Here is an 8,131-nt window from a genome sequence, read left to right as displayed (position 1 = left end):
TCCGTCGACAGTGCCACACAGCTGTTAGCAAGCACATGGAGTCTTAAGGTAAAAGCATCGCAGGGAAACCCTCTTAAAACCCAGCAAAGAACCAACGCACCTGCTAATAAGCTTTCCAAAGATTATCCCGCTTCCAGTCACGTAACTCACAGTCAGAGGGTTTCTCCTCAGGGAGCAGTTTCCAGCAGCTGTGGTTTTGCGTAACCAGAGGTGTTACATTTGCACACCCCTTCCCCTAGAGATTTTCTAGGAAACGTACTTAATATTAAAAGGCCCCGTAGTTTCAGAGGTCCCTCAAAGCCCATAACCCTTCCCTGGGTTTCCGTTGTAAACATCACATACAGTCCCACAATAAAACATAACCACCTGCCTTTGTAATGCAATGAACTCCTAAGCTACTTAAACTTAGTTCTGTAAGGTCTGGCCACGACAGTGCAGGAAATTGTCTTATCTGTCCTGTGTCCATGCAAGGATCCCGCTGCACCCCACCCGGAGCTGAGATCGATGGCGGGAGACAGTGGCTGGTGAGCCAAGCCTGTTTCTATAAATAATCCAGAGAGAAGGGGAGACAAAGTGAAAGTAGGTCAGACAGACTGAGCCGCGGCTCCTGCGCACGACTTGGGGGAAGCAGATGTGAATTCAGCCCCCTTCTGTGTGGCTCCACAGGAAATGGGGTGTGGGACGAGAGGGTGAAGGCGGTATCGGCCGGAGTAGTTAGCCAGCAAATAGCTGGTCCCTGGAACCATTTCAGGTCTGCCCTGCCCTATCCTATGGGATCAGGGGAATCCCCATAATCTTGGTCTCCTTCCCTCCAGCAGTGAATCAGTCCCATCTGTAGGATGTTGTGCTGCTTCGCTGGTGCATTTCGGGCCCTCGCCTGGCATATTTCTCAGCCCTTTCCTTCAGGCAGGGACAGGACTGGAGCGTTATGGTGCTGGGTTTCCACAGAAATGTTGCTATTTAGCGATTCAAGTGGGGGGCTGGGAGCGAGGGCTCCTGGGAAGGGACTGGGTTGTAGTGGTGAGAGTGGGGTGGCAGGGAGCTGACCCCTGGGTTGTGCATCCGTGACCCCAAGAATTGCAGCACCCAGATCTGGATCTAGGCTTTTAGCTTATCCCCTTCCTGGCATATGAGCACCAGTGATCCCCGGGGAGGTAATTAACTTTATACACCTCTGGTGTGGGGGAGACTTGCCTGTGATGGTGGGGGTGGGGTGAGCTCTCAGTACCAAATATCCCTCCAGATGCTGCAGATTGCTCCAATCCCCGTCCCCCCTCCCATGGTTCTGGGATCTGGCAGCAAGGAGCGGGAGCCCGGCTGGCGAAGGAAAGATCACCTGATTGGGTGCCAGAGAGCAGGGCACTTGCTGTTTCCAGGCTGCTGCTGTGGAGGCTGCGGCTGGTTGTTTTAACCCCTTTGTGGGCAAAGCCCAGCTGGGGTTTGCAGCTTTCTGCAGCTCTCTCTCTCTGTGTGTGTGTGTGTGTAGCACCCCCTTGTGGGCTGTTGATGTCATTGGTGCGTGCTGCCTGCATGGTTGAGAGAAGGCTACACACAGGCCTCTGCCCTTTGAGCTAAGGGGAATCTCCTCCCCCTTCACCCGCTTTGCTGGCAGCAGTAGTAGATCCAGTATCCTCTCATTAGGGCAACGTGATCCATGTCTCTTAACGTCATTTGACTGGAGGGTTGTATGAGTGTCTCCTTGTGGGGTGCAGGTTGTGTGTCAAAGGTCGTGGAACAGGCACCCCTGAGTGGCATGTTCAGCGGGAGGGTAGAGGCACAAGTGCCCCCCCTTTGGTAGGCACTGGGAGCTGCATCAGTCCTCCCTGAAGGGGCTGTTCGGTGAGTCCAGGGGCAGGCCCGGGGGTGCGGGTGTGGCGGGAGCGCTGCCGCGTGGACCTCTCTCTAGCCAATCCCCAGCTGGGCCACCGTTTGTGGCCAATCATTCACCGGCAACCTGTTGATACGCTTACAATCCCTGCCCCCTTGTGTGACTGCATGCCTCTTCACTGGGGAGGGGCTGAAAGCGGAGCTCTGTCCACCAGCCTGGGTGCCCCACCCTGCCTGGCTCCTCATGCTGCTCCCTTTCTGTTCCCCTTACAGTGAAGGACAAATTGGCCCTGTCAACAGTAGCCAAAGCCAAAGCCAAAGAAGACTTCCTGAAGAAATGGGAGAACCCCTCCCAGGTACTGTGTCCCCATCCCAGATCTCCCCCCGCACCTCCACCCCACAATCAAGGCCTCTGCAGCCCCAGGCTGATTACTCTACAACCACCCCCTGGATCTCTTTCCCCATCACTGAGCCCCCTTCCCAAACAGCCTCCGCTGAGAGTGTGGAGTTATTTTTGCTCCTGGAGGGGGACTGAGTACTCTTCTCCCCCCCGCCATCTGCCCTCTGATAACTGGAGGGCCAAGAACAATGGAGGTTCAACTCCTCTTTGCTGGGGGAGGGGGGCACTAACCATGTGCGACTCCTGCTGAGCCAGCCTGTCTCCCCCTCCCGCATCCTTCTCCCAAGGCTCCAGCTTGGTCGTCCAGCCCAGCCTCAGATTGGCTCCCGGGGGGGATTGAGCTAACAGGGACCGTGTTCAAAGGGCCTCCATTTGCTGCCCTGTGCTTGGGTGCAGTGCCTCAGTTTGGAGGTGCCAGAAAAGCTTTTGGGGTCAGCCCTGGGTCTGTCCCCACTGGAAATCCCCTCTGGGGTGGTTCTGGGTAATTCCTGAGGCAGAGCTGCTGGTCCCTCTGCAGCACTGTCACTTTGCTAGGCCTCCCGCACACCCTGTGCCATTAACGCCATGACACAGATGGGGAAACTGAGGCCCAGAAGGGAAAGGGACTTGGGCAAGGGTATAGGAAGTTGGTGGCGGAACTAGGAAGCGATCTTTTGACTCCTAGTCTCCTGCCCTCTGACCACTACACTTCACTCCCTCTCCTCACTGACCAAGGGCTAGAACCCAGCAGTCCTGATGCCTAGCCCCTCCCCTGCCTCTAACCCACCAGCCCCCACTGAATGGAGCTGGGCGGGTCACCTGTCGAACTGGAGTTTTGTTCTGCCCAAGGAGCAGGGAATCCCTTGTCTGTGTCTCATTCTAAAGGTAATGGTCCTTTGGTGCCCTCTGGTGGTGAAATGTGAAATACTTCTTCCTATCAATTATCGGGGGGGGGGGGGTAGCCGTGTTAGTCGGTATCCATAAACACAAGGAGTCCGGTGCCACCTTAAAGACTGACAGATTTATTTGGGCATAAGCTTTGTGGGTTAAAAAAAAAACCTCACTTCTTCAGACGCATGGAGTGAAAGTTACAGATGCAGGCATTCTATAATGACACATGAAGAGAAGGGAGTACCTCCCAAGTGGAGAACCAGTGTTGACAGGGCCAATTTGTCATATCAGTTTTCTCAAGAAGAACCCCAGTGCGGTGCTAGGGGGTGCTGTGCTGCGCTGCAGGGAGTGGGGGGCTCAGTAGGGGGCGCTCTCCCATCACAGTCAGTGCTGACCTTGGAGGGGCTGCCTTTCTGGTGAGTTATAAAAACTGAAGCTCTGACCCCTTTATGGTCATTAAAGACTCCTCCAGTCGTGCAGTGCAAATCCTACTGTCCGGACAGGTTCCTTCCTGATGCCCCCAGGACCAGTCTGCCCTTCCATCAGATTTGTTTTCCCCCTTCCAGAACACGGCCAGTTTGGATCAGTTTGAGCGAATCAAGACCCTGAGCACGGGCTCATTTGGGAGGGTGATGCTGGTGAAACAAGGAGACTGGGAATCCCTATGCCATGAAGATCCTGGAGAAACAGAAGGTGAGATGCTGGGGGCTGCCATGGAGATCTGGCCGGGGGCCGTGGAATCCCCAATGCGGGGGAGGGATTTGGAGCTGAATCCTGCGTGGGGATGCAGGAGAGGGGAGTGTGTGGGAGGCACAGGGGGTGCTGCACAGCAGAGGAAGATCTGATGTTGCTTTTCCTTTTCTCTCCCAGGTAGTGAAGCTCAAACAAATTGAGCACACTCTCAACGAGAAACGGATCCTCCAGGCCTTCAACTTTCCATTGCTCGTCAAACTAGAGTATTCTTTCAAGGTAGATGTCCTTCGCTTGCCAGCTCGGCCCTGGGCTGTGTCTCCCCCCTGACTCCCACAATCCCCTCAGTTTTCTTTCCTATTTAAAACTAAAGCTGTGCTGAAGGGGCGGAAGGGCACAGTCTGTGTCTCTTATATGCTGAGAGCAAACATTCCTGGTATGACATCTGGGATCAGGCTTGGAGCTAAGAAAAATCAGTTTGGATCATTCCCCCTTTTCAGTCTCTTCTGTTCTGCTTTTGACTCCAGGTTTTGAACAGTGGTTCTCCCCCCCGGTCAGTTTTGCTTTCGTTCCTAGTCAGTTTCAGTTTTCAGCTCCCTTGCGCTGACCCTAGGGCATGAGGCCTGGCTTGCAGAGGAGTCTCAGAGGAAGTCCTAACTTCACACACAATTGACTTTGTGGAGACTTTGAAACCACCACGTGGGATCATTTTCTCCTGATCGGAGATTCTGCGAAAGCTATAAGTCAGGCCCCAGGAATGGGGCTTGGACCCTCTTCTCTGAACCCGGATTTTGTGGCCTGTGAGCTACACCCTGTGTGTAGAGGGCACCTTTGATCGTAGCCATCGCAGCTGGGAAATCCCTCTTGGGCCTGCCCATCCCTGCCCCTAGACCAGAGGTGTGGGGAGGTGTTGGATCTTCTAGGTCTCTAGCACTAAATACTCCAAGCAAATAAAGCTCGTGCCCTCTCATTAATTAGTCCGTTCCCCAGGAATGTCTGTGCAGCAACTCCCACTGCAGGTGTGTGCCTGGGACCTTGGGCAGCACAGGGCAGCCCCTCTGGCCCTTGAGCTAAAGGAGTAACAGCAGTAGCTGGCAACAGTAGTAGGCTGTTATCTCCCAGATAGCGAGTGCGCTGCATTGTGTGCTGTGTGGAAGACAGACCAGTGGATCAGGCTCCCTGGAGATGTGTTCACGCCCTGAAAGGGAGGGGATAATAACGGAGCAGGGGTGTGGGGAGCAGTTTCATTCTTGTGTTGCAGGCTCTGACAGGGAGCCCCCTTACACTCCGTTGTTGCTGCATTTCCTTCTAGGATAACTCCAATCTGTACATGGTGATGGAATACATCCCGGGCAGGGAGATGTTCTCTCACCTATGGCGGATCGGGAGGTTCAGGTGAGCATTGCCACAGGAGCCAATGTTGGGGTCAGTGTCCCTAATGGTTAGAGCTGGGTGATGGTTAGACTCCTGGGATGTATCCCTAGCTCAGGCAGGACAGTTGGATCTAGCCCTTAGAGCAGAGGGACAGAGAGTCGGGACTCTTGCGTCCTATTCCTGCCTCTGCCATTCACTCCATGTGGGAAGGGGGGAGAATCACTCTGTGCCACAGTTTTCACAGCTGTAAACTTGTGATTTAGTTTGGTAGAGAACTAGACCTTTTATGCACTAGCAGCATCTGCAGTGACGCTGGCTTTGATCCTCATGCTGCAGAGTGTGACCTGATCCCCAGCTGGGCTGATCAGGAAGGGATTCCCCATGGGGAGGGCTGCTGAGGTCTTCTGCCAGCACTAGCCACAGTCAGTGGCCAGGGATGCCAGGGCTAGATGGGGCCAGGCTGGATGGAGCTGGGGGTCCATGGGTGTGTGTGTTAGGGCTAAGGGGGAGATGCTGGTCTGGGAGGGACTTGCCCCGGGTTGCCAGGCTGGATGGAGTCAGGGATCTATAAGGAAGGTGAAGGTGGGGGTGGCAGGGGGCCGAGGGTGCTGGGCTGGTTGAGAGAGGGCAGATCTGGCCCGGGATGCCCATGTTCTCCTCCCACCTCATTGCAGTGAACCTCACGCCCGGCTCTACGCTGCTCAGATCGTCCTGACCTTTGAGTATCTTTACTCGCTGGATCTCATCTACTGAGACCTGAAGCCAGAGAATCTCTTGATAGACCAGCAGGGCTACATAGAGGTGAGGCTGCCGCTCCTCCCCCACACTCCTTCCCTTCCCCATCCCAGCGCTGGCTCCTGGCTCCCTGCAGTGATCTCCTCCCTTCCCAAATCTCTCTCTGCTGCCATCCCCTTCCCAAAGCCAAGACACCCCCAGAAATGTAACACAGCCAGAATACATCAATCATCTGCTCCCCCACTTTCCCTCCTGCTGTCACAGCCTCCAGGCTGATCCAGCTTCTCCCCTCTCTGTGTTTTGGCTCCAAGTAACAGATTTTGGTTTTGCCAAACGGGTGAAAGGCCGAACCTGGACTCTGTGTGGGACCCCGGAATACCTGGCCCCTGAGATCATCCTCAGCAAGGTGAGCTGGGAAGGGCCTGTCCGCTGCCTGATCTCTAGCTGATCCCTGGCCACCAGGTGGTTTCCCCCACCCCCCAAATATTCAGTGCGTAACCTTGGGGCCTGCTTTCCACGGGCAGGGTTATAACAAGGCTGTGGATTGGTGGGCCCTGGGCGTCCTCATCTACGAGATGGCGGCTGGTTACCCCCCGTTCTTCGCAGACCAGACCATTCAGATCTACGAGAAGATTGTTTCTGGCAAGGTATATGGGCTGGGGGAGGGGACACTTGTGTGATAGTTTTTGAGGGGTTTCCCAGCTAAAGGGGGATGCCAAGTCTCAGCAACTCATCAGAGTGATGCTTGCATGCTGTGTCCCTGACATGCTCATGCTCCCCCAATTCTGAACACGTGGGCATCCTCCCTGTCATGTACCCCATTCCCCCTGCACCCCAACATAGACCCTCCCTTGCCACGTACCCCTGTTCTCCAATGCATGAACATTGCCCCCATTGTGTCCCCCACACATGGACCCTCCCTCACTACGTAACCCTATTTCCCGTCTCATGCGGACTCCTGGAACAGTTTTCTTAGACACTGTTGTGAGTTGCAAAACCCTCCACAACCCTGCTACGTTGCAAGATTAAACATTCCTTAAACACACCAGTCATCTCCAGGCACTGGTAGAGCACTCATCGCCATAGTAACCAAGAGCCCATAATATTCCTCTGCCCACCCCAATGCCTTTTCGCCAAGGATCTCCAAGCACTCATGTTGGACATGTCAGAGGGCATAGGACTGATCATGTGAATGGCTACTATTTCCATCAGTGCTAAGGGACCATGTTCTAGTGGTTAAAGTGGGTGCATGAGTGTGGGGGTGGGGTTGTGTGCTGGGACTCCTGGGTTCTATTCCCAGCTCTGGGATGGGATCTACTGAGTAAGGCCAGGGCAATTGGAGCTGGGAGTCAGGGCTTCTAGGTTCGAGTCCTGGCGCTGGGAGGGGAGTGGGCTCTGGGAGTCAGGGTCAGATGGGGCTTAGAAGTCAGGACTCCTGGGTTCTGTGCCACCAACTGTGTGACCTGACCCCTTCTCTCTCCCTCATTTTCCCATCTATAAAGTGATGATAACCAAGGCTGCTGTTCTCTCCCCAGCCCCCCCATTGACACTCACTTTCTTCATCATGCCTGGCTGGAGCCTCATACCCCGAGATGACCTACACGGAGCTGTGCCTGGCACCATCCCTCAGGCCAGGGGCTGTTGATTGATGCTGGTAGCCAGATAAGAAACTAGATCCTCAGCTGGCATCAGTCTTTCATCTCTGTTGACTCTAAGGGAGTGGTGCCGATTGATACTAGGTGATGCCAATGGCATGATGTCAATTGGGAATCTGGGGCAGGGCTATCTGAGAGCCAGGTCTGACTGCCAGGTAGCTCCTAATCTGCAAATCCAACCGAACAGTCATGGGGCTGCACACTCAGGGTGAAAGGCTCATTGGTGTTTTCAGCTGGCGCCGATCAGCCATGCAGAGAGGCAAAGCAGGTGATGCTGGTCTCCCAGCTGTGCTGCAAATCCTGCCACCAGGGGAGCAGGCAAGCAGCAAGGGCCCTGCAAGGGCTTTCAGGCTTTTGCTGCCACAGTCCTGGGCCCTGGCAGCTGTCTGGGACTTGGGCCCTGTGGTCCTGTGTCTCACCAGAAGGGTGCACCACACTGCCACTTCGGAGTTCAGGTTCCCTGGCTCATTTGAGCCTGTGTGTGACTAACCAGGCCGCAGCCAAGAGGGCTAATGTGACTTGCTTGCATCTGAGACTGTGGTGGCCCATCTGCTGGGAGCCAGAATGAACTGCAGCAAGG

General features: G+C 54.9%; 1 pseudogene; it reads left to right on the top strand.

Annotated features, from left to right (window-relative positions):
- Positions 1-292: 292 nt before the first annotated feature.
- Positions 293-7,610, top strand: LOC127035292 (cAMP-dependent protein kinase catalytic subunit alpha-like; annotated as a pseudogene).
- The last annotated feature ends 521 nt before the right edge of the window (positions 7,611-8,131 follow it).

The sequence above is a fragment of the Gopherus flavomarginatus genome, chromosome 16 (assembly GCF_025201925.1).
Source record: "Gopherus flavomarginatus isolate rGopFla2 chromosome 16, rGopFla2.mat.asm, whole genome shotgun sequence".
In the NCBI taxonomy this organism is placed as follows: domain Eukaryota; kingdom Metazoa; phylum Chordata; order Testudines; family Testudinidae; genus Gopherus; species Gopherus flavomarginatus.
Note: the sequence above shows the minus strand (reverse complement) of the source record. Positions and strands in the feature narration are given on the sequence as shown.